This window comes from Arachis ipaensis, chromosome B9 (genome assembly GCF_059453495.1).
Source record: "Arachis ipaensis isolate K30076 ecotype BB chromosome B9, ASM5945349v1, whole genome shotgun sequence".
In the NCBI taxonomy this organism is placed as follows: Eukaryota; Viridiplantae; Streptophyta; class Magnoliopsida; order Fabales; family Fabaceae; genus Arachis; species Arachis ipaensis.
In genome coordinates, this window is record NC_142444.1 from 102,500,929 (window position 1) to 102,515,518 (window position 14,590).

Genomic DNA, 14,590 nt, shown 5'->3' on the forward strand with positions numbered 1-14,590 from the left:
CATTCATTCTACGGTGGAACGTAAGTGGTTGTCAGGCACGCGTTCGTGGAGGAATGATGATGATTGTCACGTTCATTACATTCATATTGAAGTGCGAATGGATATCTTAGATAGGAACACACATGTTTGAATGGAAAACAGAAATACTTGCATTAATTCTTCGAGACACAGCAGAGCTCCTCACCCCCAACAATGGAGTTTAGAGACTCATGCCGTCAAAGGTACAAAGTTCAGATTTAAAATGTCATGAGATGTGAAATAAACCTCTAAAAGTTGTTTAAATACTAAACTAGTAACCTAGGTTTACAGAAAATGAACAAACTATGATAGATGGTGCAGAAATCCACTTATGGGGCCCACTTGGTGTGTGCTGGGGCTGAGACTTAAGCTAATCACATGCATAGGGCTGTTTTGGGCGTTCAACGCCAGCTTTGGATCCTTTTCTGGCGTTGAACTCCACTTTGTGACTTGTTTTTGGCGCTGGACGCCAGACTGTAGCATGGAACTGGCGTTGAACGACAGTTTATGTCATCTATCCTTGAGCAAAGTATGGACTATTATATATTTCTGGAAAGCCCTGGATGTCTACGTTCTAACGCAATTGGAAGCGCGCCATTTGGAGTTCTGTAGCTCCAGAAAATCCACTTTGAGTGAAGGGAGGTCAGAATCCAACAGCATCAGCAGTCCTTTTTCAGCCTGAATCAGATTTTTGCTCAGCTCCCTCAATTTCAGCCAGAAAATACCTGAAATCATAGAAAAACACACAAACTCATAGTAAAGTCCAGAAATATGAATTTTGCCTAGAAACTACTGAAAATAAACTAAAAACTAACTGAAACACACTAAAAACTATATGAAATTAACCCCAAAAAGCGTATAAAATATCCGCTCATCACAACACCAAACTTAAACTGTTGCTTGTCCTCAAGCAACTAGATAAATAAAATAGAATACAAATAATTTAAGAAGCAATAATATCTCAGAGTTTTTGGGTGAAGCTCAGATTCTAATTAGATGAGCGGGACTGGTAGCTTTTTGCTTCTGAACAGTTTTGGCATCTCACTTTATCCATTGAAGCTCAGAGTGATTGGCATCTATAGGAACTCAGACTTCAGATATTGATATTGATTCTCCTAGTTCAGTATGTTGATTCTTGAACACAGCTACTTTATGAGTCTTGGCCGTGGCCCTAAGCACTTTGTTTTCCAGTATTACCACCGGATACATAAATGCCACAGACACATAATTGGGTGAACCTTTTCAGATTGTGACTCAGCTTTGCTAAAGTCCCCAATTAGAGGTGTTTAGGGTTCTTAAGCACACTCTTCTTTTTGCTTTGGACCTTGACTTTAACCGCTCAGTCTCAAGTTTTCACTTGACAACTTCACGCCACAAGCACATGGTTAGGGACAGCTTGGTTTAGCCGCTTAGGCCAGGATTTTATTCCTTTAGGCCCTCCTATCCACTGATGCTCAAAGCCTTGGGGTCCTTTTTATTACCCTCGCCTTTTGGTTTTAAGGGCTATTGGCTTTTTGCTCTTGCCTTTTGGTTTTAAGAGCTTTGGCTTTTTTTGCTTGCTTTTTCTTTTTCTATATATATATTTCTGCAAGCTTTTGTATTCACTGCTTTTTCTTGCTTCAAGAATCATTTTTATGATTTTTCAGATTATCAATAACATGTCTCATGTTCATCATTCTTTCAAGAGCCAACATATTTAACAGTCTTAAATATCAAATTCAAAAGACATATGCACTGTTCAAGCATTCATTCAGAAGACAGAAAGTATTGCCACCACATGTAAATAATTAGAATTTATCTTATTAAAACTCGAAAAAAATATTGCCTCTTATCCTAAAGAAATTCTTCTATTTTATTCATGTTTAATGATGATGATAAAAATAAATTATAGCTTAATTGGGGATAAAATAAAAAATATAGATACTAATTACTACTATAATAAAAACAGTTATCACAGAGTTAAGGCTAAGATTGGAATTTAACAACCTTTGTTCTAGGAAGTGGATGTTCCTCTAATCTGCGGGGTGCTTGGTCCTTCAAGAGCTAATTTCTGGCGCTTCAATTCCCTTAAATCACGCCCTTGCTCCTCCTGTTCTTTAAGCAAATAGCAAAGAATGCTACTTTGTTCCTTCTGTTCTTTCTGTATTTGTTCCATAGCTTCTTGCATCTTGGTAATAGATGTTTCAAGATACTCCCAGTATTCAGATTGAGGGATTTCTGGGAGAATTTCCTGTGTTCTCTTCTTGATGGGGTCATCCTGTGATTGTTGTTTTTCCATTGATGCTTTGGTGATTGGCCGCTCAACTGAGATATACTCAGTTATTCCCATCCTTGCTCCCGCGTCCTTGCAGAGCATAGAGATCAAGCTTGGATAAGCCAACCTGGCATCTTTGGAATTTTTGTTTGCAATTTTGTAGAATTCAGTTGAAATCAGTTGATGAACTTCCACTTCTTTTCCCATCATGATGCAATGGATCATCACTGCTCTTCTAATAGTGACTTCCAAACGATTGCTAGTGGGCAGCAGAGAATGCCCAATGAAGTCCAGCCATCCTCTGGCGACTAGTTTGAGATCTTCTCTTTTGAGTTGATTTGGGACACCCTTCGTGCTGGTGGTCCACCTGGCTCCAGGGATACATATATCCTCTAGAATCTTATCCAGGCCCTTGTCTGTTCTCATCATTCTCCTATTGAAGGAGTCTGGATCATCTTTCAGCTGAGGTAGCTTTAAGATCTCCCTGATCTTGTCAGGGTGGGTATGAACAATCTTTCCTCTGACCAAGGTTCGATAGTCATAGATAGCAGATCCAGATAGTCTTTGCCTGTCTGTATGCCACATATTAGCATAGAACTCCTGGACCATATTCCTTCCCACTTTCGTTTCAGGATTGGCTAGGATCTCCCAGTTCCTGATTCGGATTTGCTCCTGGATCTCCGGATATTCGTCTTCTTTCAGATCGAATTTAACTTCCGGGATCACTAATCTTAGACCCATTATTTTGTAATAATGGTCTGAATGTTCTTTAGTTAAGAACTTCCCTTGATTCCAAAGTGGTTTTGGAACACTCTCTTTCTTGCCTCTTGGAGTGGGTTATTTTCCTTTAGGAGCCATGATCTTAGTGGGTATGGTTTAGTGATCACGGATAAACACACCAAACTTAGAGGTTTGCTTGTCCTCAAGCAAAAGAAAAGAAAGGAGAGGGATAGAAGGAGAGCTAGTGTAGGATGGTGGATGAGAGGAAGGAGGCCGAATGGGTTTTTAAAAGGGAGGGGGGGTTTTCGAAAATAGGGAGAAAGATAAGATAGAAGATATGATTTTTTTTAAAAAATAAGTATGATAAGAAAAGATATAGTTTAAAATTGAAAAAATATGAAAGATAAAATTGGATTTTTGAAAAAGATAATATGGAAATTTGAAAAAGATATTGATTAGTTGAAAAGATTTTTGAATGAAAAGAGATAGATTTGTTTTGAAAATTTTGAAAAAGAGTTGAATTGGATTGAAAAAAAGGATTTGTGCTTATGGATTAAGATACATTTAATATTTTTAGAGAAGGGTTTTTAGAAATTAGGAATTTTAGAAATCAGGGTTCTTAACATGTTTATGCAAGAAATCATGAATTGAAACATGAAAATTGAGATTAGAATGAAAAATATGAAGAAAAAATGAATTTACCTCCTCCCCACCATCCTGGCGTTTGAACGCCCAAACGCTGCATGTTTTGGGCGTTCAACGCCCAAATGCTGCCTCTCCTGGGCGTTCAACGCTCAGCTGTTTCTTCTTTCTGGCGTTGAACGCCAGGAACTCCTTTGTCACTGGGCATTTTTCTGAACGCCCAGGACGCTGTAAATCTGGCGTTAAACGCCTAGAAGGAGCTTCTTTCTGGCGTTCAACGCCCAGAAGATGCTTCTTTCTGGCGTTTAACGCCCAGATGGCTATCCTTACTGGCGTTCAACGCCCAGTGGAGGCTTCTTTTGGGCGTTGAATGCCCAAAACAGATTTTTACTGGCGTTTTCTTGCCAGTGAGCTCTTTTTCTCTGTTTTGTGTGCAGAATCCTTCTGTAACCCTGTGAACTTATACAATTGACTCTTTACCTTAGTATCAGTGAACTTTATATAAACAAATAAAATCAAGAATAGGGCAAAATGCTTAGAGGAAGTGATGCCCCATGGCTGGGTTGCCTCCCAGCAAGCGCTTCTTTATTGTCTTTAGCTGGACCTTGCTGAGCTTTTAATCTAGCTTCAGCCTTGAGCACTCTTGCTCAACATTGCCTTCAAGATAGTGCTTGATTCTCTGTCCATTAACAATGAACTTCTTGTCAGAATCAATATCTTAAAGCTCCACATAACCATATGGTGATACACTTGTAATCATATACGGTCCCTTCCACCGGGACTTCAGTTTCCCGGGGAATAGCCTGAGCCTAGAGTTAAACAACAGAACCTTTTGTCCTGGTTCAAAGATTCTAGATGACAGCTTTTGTCATGCCACTTTTTTTATTTTTCTTTATAAAACTTGGCATTTTCGAAAGCAGTGAATCTGAATTCCTCTAGCTCATTTAGCTGGAGCAATCTTTTTTCTCCAGCTAATTTGGCATCAAAGTTTAGGAATCTGGTTGCCCAGTAGGCTTTATGTTCCAGTTCCACGGGCAGGTGGCATGCCTTACCATACACAAGTTGGTATGGAGAGGTCCCTATAGGAGTCTTGAATGCTGTTCTGTAAGCCCACAGAGCATCATCCAAGCTTCGTGCCCAATCCTTTCTACGGGTACTTACAGTCCGTTCCAGGATTCTTTTTAGTTCTCTGTTAGAGACTTCAGCTTGCCCATTTGTCTGTGGATGATATGGAGTCGCCACCTTGTGGCGAATCCCATACCGAACCATGGCAGAGTAAAGCTGTTTGTTACAGAAGTGAGTGCCCCCATCACTGATTAGTATCCTGGGAACACCAAACCTGCTGAATATATGTTTCTAGAGGAACTTCAGCACTGTTTTAGTATCATTGGTAGGTGTGGCAATGGCCTCAACCCATTTTGATACATAGTCAACTGCCACCAGAATATAAGTGTTTGAGTATGATGGTGGGAAAGGCCCCATGAAATCAATACCCCATACATCAAACAACTCAATCTCCAAGATTCCTTGTTGAGGCATGGCGTAACTGTGAGGCAAATTACCAGCTCTCTGGCAACTGTCACAGTTACGTACAAACTCTCGGGAATCTCTGTAGAGTGTAGGCCAGTAGAAGCCACATTGGAGGACCTTGGTGGCTGTTCGCTCACCTCCGAAATGCCCTCCATATTGTGACCCATGGAAATGCCATAAGATCCTTTGTGCTTCTTCTTTAGGCACACACCAACGGATTATGCCATCTGCACATCTCTTAAAGAGATAGGGTTCATCCCACAAGTAGTACTTTGCATCAGTAATTAATTTTTTCTTTTGTTGCCTGCTGTACTCCTTGGGAATGAACCTTGCAGCTTTGTAGTTTGCAATGTCTGCAAACCATGGTGTTTCCTGAATGGCAAACAAATGCTCATCCGGAAAGGTCTCAGAGATTTCAAGAGAGGGGAATGACGTCCCTTCTATTGGCTCTATCCGGGACAGATGATCCGCCACTTGGTTCTCTGTCCATTTTCTGTCTCTTATTTCTATATCAAACTCTTGCAGAAGCAACACCCATCTTATGAGCCTGGGTTTTGAATCCTGCTTTGTGAGTAGATATTTAAGAGCAGCATGGTCAGTATACACAATCACCTTTGATCCTACCAAGTATGATCTAAACTTGTCAATGGCATAAACCACTGCAAGCAATTCTTTTTCTGTGGTTGTGTAATTCTTCTGGGCATCATTTAAAATGCGGCTAGCATAATAAATGACATGCAGAATCTTGTCATGCCTCTGCTCCAGTACTGCACCAATGGCGTGATCACTGGCATCACACATTAGCTCAAATGGTAATGTCCAGTCTGGTGCAGAAATAACTGGTGCTGTGACCAGGTTGGCTTTCAGCGTTTCAAACGCCTGCAGACACTCTGTGTCAAACACAAATGGCGTGTCAGCAGCTAGCAGATTGCTCAGAGGTTTTGCGATTTTTGAAAAATCCTTTATAAACCTCCTATAAAATCCTGCATGCCCCAGAAAGCTTCTGATTGCCTTAACATTGGCAGGTGGTGATAATTTTTCAATTACCTTTATTTTTGCTTGATCCACCTCTATTCCCTTGTTTGAAATTTTATGCCCAAGGACAATCCCTTCAGTCACCATAAAGTGACATTTTTCCCAGTTTAAAACCAGGTTGGTCTCTTGGCATCTTTTTAGAACTAGTTTCAGGTGATCAAGACAGGAGCTGAATGAGTCTCCATATACTGAGAAATCAACCATGAAGACTTCCAGAAATTTTTTCACCATATCAGAGAAAATAGAGAGCATGCATCTCTGAAAGGTTACAGGCACATTACACAACCCAAATGGCATCCTTCTATAAGCAAACACTCCAGATGGATATGTGAATGCTGTTTTCTCTTGATCCTGGGGATCTACTGCAATCTGGTTATAGCCTGAGTAGCCATTCAAAAAGCAGTAATAATCATGACCTGCCAGTCTTTCTAGCATTTGGTCTATGAATGGTAAAGGAAAATGATCCTTTCTGGTGGCTGTATTGAGCCTTCTGTAGTCAATACACATGCGCCACCCTGTAACTGTTCTTGTAGGAACCAGTTCATTTTTTTCATTATGAACCACTGTCATGCCTCCCTTTTTGGGGACAACTTGGACAGGGCTCACATAGGGGCTGTCAGAAATAGGATAAATAATCCCAGCCTCCAGTAATTTGGTAACCTCTTTCTGCACCACTTCCTTCATGGCTGGATTTAGCCGCCTCTGTGGTTGAACCACTGGTTTAGCATTATCCTCCAATAAGATTTTGTGCATGCATCTAGCTGGGCTTATGCCCTTAAGGTCACCTATGGACCACCCAAGAGCTGTCTTGTGTGTCCTTAGCACTTGAATAAGTGCTTTCTCTTCCTGTGGATTTAAGGCAGAGCTTATGATCACTGGAAAAGTGTCACCTTCTCCCAGAAATGCATATTTCAAGGATGGTAGTAATGGTTTGAGCTCGGGTTTAGGAGGTTTTTCCTCTTCCAGAGGAAATTTCAGAGGCTCTTTCATTTCCTCTGAATCCTCCAAATCAGGTTGAACATCTTTAAAGATGTCTTCCAACTCTGATTCGAGACTCACAGCCATGTTGATCTCTTCTACCAAGGAGTCAATAAGATCAACTTTCATGCAGTCTTTTGATTTGTCTAGATGCTGCATGGCTTTGACAGCATTCAACTTAAACTCATCATCATTGACTCTCAGGGTTATTTCCCCCTGTTGGACATCAATGAGAGTTCGTCCAGTTGCTAGGAAGGGTTTTCCTAGAATGAGAGTGGCACTCTTGTGCTCCTCCATTTCCAGCACCACAAAGTCAGTGGGAAAGGCGAATGGCCCAACTCTGACAATCATGTCTTCAATCACACCTGATGGGTATTTAATGGAGCCATCAGCAAGTTGGAGACATATCCGGGTTGGTTTAACTTCTTCAGTTAAACCAAGCTTTCTGATAGTGGATGCAGGTATTAGGTTGATGCTTGCCCCAAGATCACATAAAGCTGTCTTGGTGAAATTATCTTCTAACGTGCATGGTATCAGAAAACTCCCAGGGTCTTTAAGCTTTTCAGGAAAGCTTTTCAGAATGACTGCACTGCATTCTTCAGTGAGGAGAACTCTTTCAGTTTCTCTCTAATCCTTCTTATGACTCAAGATCTCTTTCATGAACTTGGCATAAGAAGGTATTTGCTCAAGTGCCTCTGCAAATGGAATCTTTATTTCAAGAGTCCTGAGATAATCTGCAAAGCGAGCAAATTGCTTATCCTATTCCTCTTGGCGGAGTTTTTGAGGATAAGGTATCTTGGCTTTATATTTCGCAACCTTAGTTGCTGTAAGTTTATTTCCTACAGAAGTGGTTGAAGAAGCCTTTTTAGATGGGTTGTTATCAGCACTTGTGTGTGTCTGATCCCTCACTGGCAATTGAGTGCCAGAGTTAGAAGCTGGAGTGACGTTAGACGTCAGCTCCTCATCTGTTCCTGGCATTTGAACGCCAGAACTGTGCTTCTTTTGGGCGTTCAACGCCAGATCCTTGCTTGTTTCTGGCATTGAACGCCAGTCTTGAGCATGGTCTGGGCGTTCAGCGCCAGCCTTCGACCCAACTTCTGGCGTTTCAGCACCAGAATTATTTTTCCCTGGGCTCTTACTGTCCTCAGATGGATTTTGGGTGGTTTGCTCATTTCTTGGTTTCCTGCTGCCTTGAAGTGGGGTATTTAGTGCTTTCCCACTTCTTAATTGAACTGCTTGGCATTCTTCTGTTATTTGTTTTGACAGCTGCTGCTTTGTTTGCTTTAATTGTACTTCCATGTTTATATTAGTCATCCTTGTCTCTTGTAGTTTATCCTTGAATTCAGCTAACTGCTTTGTTAGAAAATCCAATTGCTGATTGAATTCAGCAGCTTGCTCTACAGGACTGAGTTCAGCAGTTACTGTTTTAGCCTCTTCTTTCATGGAAGGATCACTGCTTAGGTACAGATGCTGATTTCTAGCAACTGTATCAATGAGCTCTTGAGCTTCTTCAATTGTCTTTCTCATGTGGATAGATCCACCAGCTGAGTAATCTAGGGAGATCTGAGCTCTTTCTGTAAGCCCATAATAGAAGATGTCTAACTGAACCCACTCTGAAAACATTTCAGAGGGGCATTTTCGTAGCATCTCTCTATATCTCTCCCAGGCATCATAAAGAGATTCATTATCTCCTTATTTAAAGCCTTGGATGTCCAGCCTTAGCTGTGTCATCCGTTTTGGAGGAAAGTATTGATTCAGGAATTTTTCTGTCAGCTGTTTCCATGTCCTTATGCTAGCCTTAGGTTGGTTATTTAACCACCTCTTGGCTTGGTCTTTTACAGCAAATGGAAACAGTAATAATCTGTAGACATCCTGATCTACTTCCTTATCATGTACTGTGTCAGCAATTTGTAAAAACTGTGCCAGAAACTCCGTAGGTTCTTCCTGTGGAAGACCGAAATTCTGGCAGCTTTGCTGCACCATGATAATGAGCTGAGGATTCAACTCAAAGCTACTGACTCCAATGGAGGGTATGCAGATACTACTCCCGTATGAAGCAGTAGAGGGGTTAGCATATGACCCCAGAGTCCTCCTGGACTGTTCATTTCCACTTAGATCCATGATGGAGAAAGGGAGATGATGTAAAATAAAAAATTTTATTTTTATTTATTTATTTATTTATTTAATTATTTCGAAAATAAAATAAATTAAAATAAAATAAATAAAAATAGGTGAAGATTTTCGAAAAAATGAGGAGAGAGAAAGTGGTCAGGAAGTTTTGAGAAAGATATGATTTGAGAAAGATTTTAAATTTTGAAAAAAAATCTGAATTTTTTTTAAAAATAAATTTCGAAAATTTGTTTTAAAAATAGAGAGAAAAGATATTTTTGAATTCAAAGAGGAAAGAGAGAAACAATAAGATAGCCCAAGATTTAAAATTTTCAGATCTAATGCTCCTTGTTTTTGAAAATTTTGGAGGGAAAACACCAAGGAACACCAAACTTAAAAATTTTAAGATCAAGACACAAGGAAAACTCAAGAACACTTTGAAGACTCACTAGAACACAAGAACATGAAGAAAGAACACTAAACTTAAAATTTTTAGAAAACCAAAATAAAATTTTCGAAAAACAAAGGAAAATCAACAAGAAAACACCAAACTTAAAGTTTGGCACGAGATTTAATAGAAAAATTATTTTTTTGAAACATTTTTGAAAAGAAAATAAAAGACTCTGACCCAAAAGACAAAAATTTCCTAATCTAAGCAACAAGAGTCACCGTCAGTTGTTCAAACTCAAACAATCCCCGGCAACGGCGCCAAAAACTTGGTGCACGAATTGTAAACCACACTTTTTACAACTCGTACCACTAACCAGCAAGTGCACTGGGTCGTCCAAGTAATACCTTACGTGAGTAAGGGTCGATCCCACGGAGATTGTTGGCTTGAAGCAATCTATGGTTATCTTGTAACTCTTAGTCAGGAAAACAATAAAATAATTCACTTATCAAATTTGATTGCAAGGAATAAAAGGGCAGAACACAATTTATACTTGTATGCAATGATGGAGAATATGTTGGAGTTTTGGAGATGCTTTGTCTTCTGAAATTCTGCTTTCCTCTATTCTCTGATTCACGCACGCACGTCCTCCTATGGCAAGCTGTGTGTTGGTGGATCACCGTTGTCAATGGCTACCATCCATCCTTCCAGTGAAAAGGGTCCAGATGCGCTGTCACCGCACGGCTAATCATCTGCAGGTTCTCATTCGTACCGGAATAGGATTTACTATCCTTTTGCGTCTGTCACTACGCCCAGCACTTGTGAGTTTGAAGCTCGTCACAGTCATTCAATCCCTGAATCCTACTCAGAATACCACAGACAAGGTTTAGGCTTTCCGGATTCTCTTGAATGCTGCCATCAATCTAGCTTATACCACGAAGATTCTTATTAAGAGATCTAAGAGATATTCATTCATTCTACGGTAGAACGTAAGTGGTTGTTAGGCACGCGTTCGTGGAGGAATGATGATGATTGTCACGTTCATCACATTCATATTGAAGTGCGAATGGATATCTTAGATAGGAACACACATGTTTGAATGGAAAACAGAAATACTTGCATTAATTCATCGAGACACAGCAGAGCTCCTCACCCCCAACAATGGAGTTTAGAGACTCATGCCGTCAAAGGTACAAAGTTCAGATCTAAAATGTCATGAGATGCGAAATAAACCTCTAAAAGTTGTTTAAATACTAAACTAGTAACCTAGGTTTACAGAAAATGAACAAACCATGATAGATGGTACAAAAATCCACCTCTGGGGCCCACTTGGTGTGTGCTGGGGCTGAGGCTTAAGCTAATCACGTGCATAGGACTGTTTTGGGCGTTCAACGCAAGCTTTGGATCCTTTTCTGGCGTTGAACTCTACTTTGTGACTTGTTTCTGGCGCTGGACGCCAGACTGCAGCATGGAACTGGCGTTGAACGCCAGTGTACATCGTCTATCCTTGAGCAAAGTATAGACTATTATATATTTCTGGAAAGCCCTGGATGTCTACTTTCCAACGCAATTGGAAGCGCACCATTTGGAGTCCTGTAGCTCCAGAAAATCCACTTTGAGTGCAGAGAGATCAGAATCCAACAGCATCAGCAGTCCTTTTTCAGCCTGAATCAGATTTTTGCTCAACTCCCTCAATTTCAGCCAGAAAATACCTGAAATCACAGAAAAATACACAAACTCATAGTAAAGTCCAGAAATATGAATTTTTCCTAGAAACTACTGAAAATAAACTAAAAACTAACTGAAACACACTAAAAACTATATGAAATTAACCCCAAAAGCGTATAAAATATCCGCTCATCAGAGTACTAAAGTTATTAATTGGATTTTATTTATTTGCATTTTATTTTATCTTGCTACCATGAGCTGCTTGTTTCTTTCGTTAGATGACGCGTTCACTTCCTGATCCAAACTTGCTAGTATTCGATCCTGAGATTGAAAGAACTATTTCACGAATAAGGCAAGCTCGGCGTCGGTTAGTCCTCTCTGAGGGCGGATCTAAAACGTCACTTAAGAAAGAAACCAGCCCCCATTCTACTGATTTGGTTGATTTACGTGCAGGTAACATGGCAGCAGCTAGGAGAGTTACTATCTAGGAGGCTGGAGCCCCTGATTTTACAATGCAACCATTTCAAGCGCATCACCCAGCGGTGGCTACAGACTTTGAAATAAAGATCGCACTGCTCAATTTGATGCACAAGTTTCATGGCTTGCCTGCTCAAGAGCCTATCAAGCACCTGAGAGATTTTCAAGCAGCCTGTTCTACTGTCAGGCGTGATAGTGCAGATAAAACTTCAATTTTGCTGAAAGCCTTCCCGTTTTCTCTTGAGGGAAAGGCAAGAGAGTGGGACTACACTCAACCCGTAGCAACTATATCCAACTGGGATACACTCAGAAGAGAATTTTTGGAAAAGCTCTTTCCAGCTGAAGTTACTGATAAACTGAGGAAAGACATTTCCATGATTGTTCAGGATGAATCTGAGACTCTCTATGAATATTGGGAGCGCTTCAATAATCTTCTGGAAGCATGCCCCCACCATATAATTGACAAGATAGTGTTACTCGGTTACGTCACACAGGGCATGAGGCCCCAAGATAAGACCACATTGGAAAGTGCTAGCAATGGGTCTATGAAAAAGTACAAGACCACTAACGAGGCATGGCAATTGATCAGCGACTTAGCTGAATCTACTCGGAATCACAGGCAGAAACAAGGCCGTTCAAAAGCCGTGAAATGACCAACTTGCTGAAACAGATGCAATTGAATCAACAACAAGTTCAGCAAGCTCAACCTTCTCCACCACAGCAAAACCAACAGTTAGTCCCACAGAGAGTTTGCGGAATCTGTGCTGATTATAGCCACTATACTGATGAATGTCCGCAGCTCCAGCAGGAAGACAACACCGTGGCAGCCACTCATAACTTCTATGACCGCCCCAACCAAGGGTACAATCAAGGTGGCAACTACAACCATGGATGGCAGGACAATTCTAACCAGAATTGGAGGGACAACAACAACAGAGGAGGCAGAGAAAATCAGGGAGATCAGAGGTGGAATAATAACAACAACAGGCAGCAGAACCAGAACCAGCCTTATAGAGCACCTCACTTAAGACAGTCCCAAGGACCACAGAATATCCAACAGCAGACTTCTCAAATTACTTATCTTTCCTCATCTTCTAATGATGATTTACTACAATCTATCGATCGGAGACAACAGACCATGGAAAATAACATTAATGCCACTCTAAATGGTCTGAACGCTACTTTGCAAGCTCTTGTCTCACAGATTGGATCAATGAATAACTCCAATAACCAACCTTTGAGCTCCAGTGGAATTCCCTCTCAACCATTACCCAATCCCAAGGGTGGCATTAATGCCATCACCTTGAGGTCTGAAACCACACTGCAGGAGAGGAATCAGGAGGAGCCAAGTCTACCAGAACACACCTCAACTGAAGAGGTCGTGGAAATAGAAGATGCTGAAGAGGAAGAGGACATACAGGACATAGCTGAAAAAGAAGAAGTTCAACCACAGGAGGAAGCACCATAGGGCGCAGATACTGCAGAAGACATCACTCCTATCCCATTTCCACAACTTGCAAGGAAGCCCAGGAAGTAGTTGGAACCGGATCCCAAAATGGTAGAGATATTCAAAAAGGTTGAGGTAACTGTTCCTCTTTTTGATGTTATTCAACAGGTACCTAAATATGCAAAGTTTCTAAAAGATTTATGTATACATAAAGACAAAATTAATGAATTAGAAACTATTCCTTTAGGTAGTTCCATATCTGCTTTAATGGGAGGTTTACCTAAAAAGTGTAGTGACCCAGGTCCTTGTATAGTTAATTGTATTATTGGTGGTGTGATAATTTCTGACTTCATGTGTGACTTAGGAGCATGTGTGAGTATAATGCTTTTGTCTATATATGATATTTTGAGGCTCCCTCCCTTAAAAAGGTCGGCAACTCGTTTTGTGTTAGCAGATAAAAGCATTATTATAGTGGTTGGAGTTGCTGAAGATGTATTAGTGGGCATTAAGGGACTTACATTCCCCACTGATTTTTATATTCTGGAGATGCCCCAAAATGACTCAGAGAAACCATCATCAATCCTACTTAGAAGACCATTCCTGAAGACACCAAAGTTCAAATTGGATGCTTTTTCAGGAACATACTCTTTTGAAATTGATGGCCGATTAGTAAGTTTCAACCTGAATGGAGTTATGAAGCACCCTCCAGAAGATCATTCTATCTTCCAGTGTGACATCATAGATGAAACTGTAGCTGAAGTTCACCAGGAGGAATTAGAGGAGAAGCACACAGGACAAGGTCCAAGTGTGGGGACATTCTCAGAGGACAATGACAGTGCTTTCCCATTGTTGCCAGCTCCAAACAACCCCAGAGCCTGACCATGACCAGAAGTTAGAATTAAAACCCCTTCCTCTACACCTCAAATATGCTTACCTTAAGGACAAGCAAAAGTGTCCAGTTATCATTGCAAGGAAACTCACTTCTCAACAAGAAGAGCAGTTACTAAGGGTGTTGAGGAGGCACAAGAAGGCAATTGGGTGGAGTTTGGAAGATATAGTAGGTATCAACCCTCAAGTATGTGAGCACAGAATATTTTTAGAAGAGGGAGCAAGGCCCGTTCGTCAACCCCAGAGAAGACTGAACCCCACTATCTTAGAGGTTGTCAAAAAGGAAGTGACCAGACTACTGGAGGCAGATATCATCTATCCCATCTCAAACAGTGAATGGGTAAGCCCAGTACAAGTAGTACCAAAGAAGTCTGGAGTCACTACAGTGAAGAATGAGCATGGAGAGCTCATACCAACCAGAGTACAGAACACTTGG

At 40.8% G+C, this 14,590-nt stretch overlaps 1 non-coding gene across 1 annotated transcript; it reads right to left on the bottom strand.

Moving 5' to 3' along the window:
• Nucleotides 1–12,172: 12,172 nt before the first annotated feature.
• Nucleotides 12,173–12,279, bottom strand: LOC148545695 (small nucleolar RNA R71). The gene has a single exon (XR_015900909.1). It is a non-coding gene; the product is annotated as a small nucleolar RNA R71 (small nucleolar RNA).
• Between the last annotated feature and the right edge of the window lie 2,311 nt (nucleotides 12,280–14,590).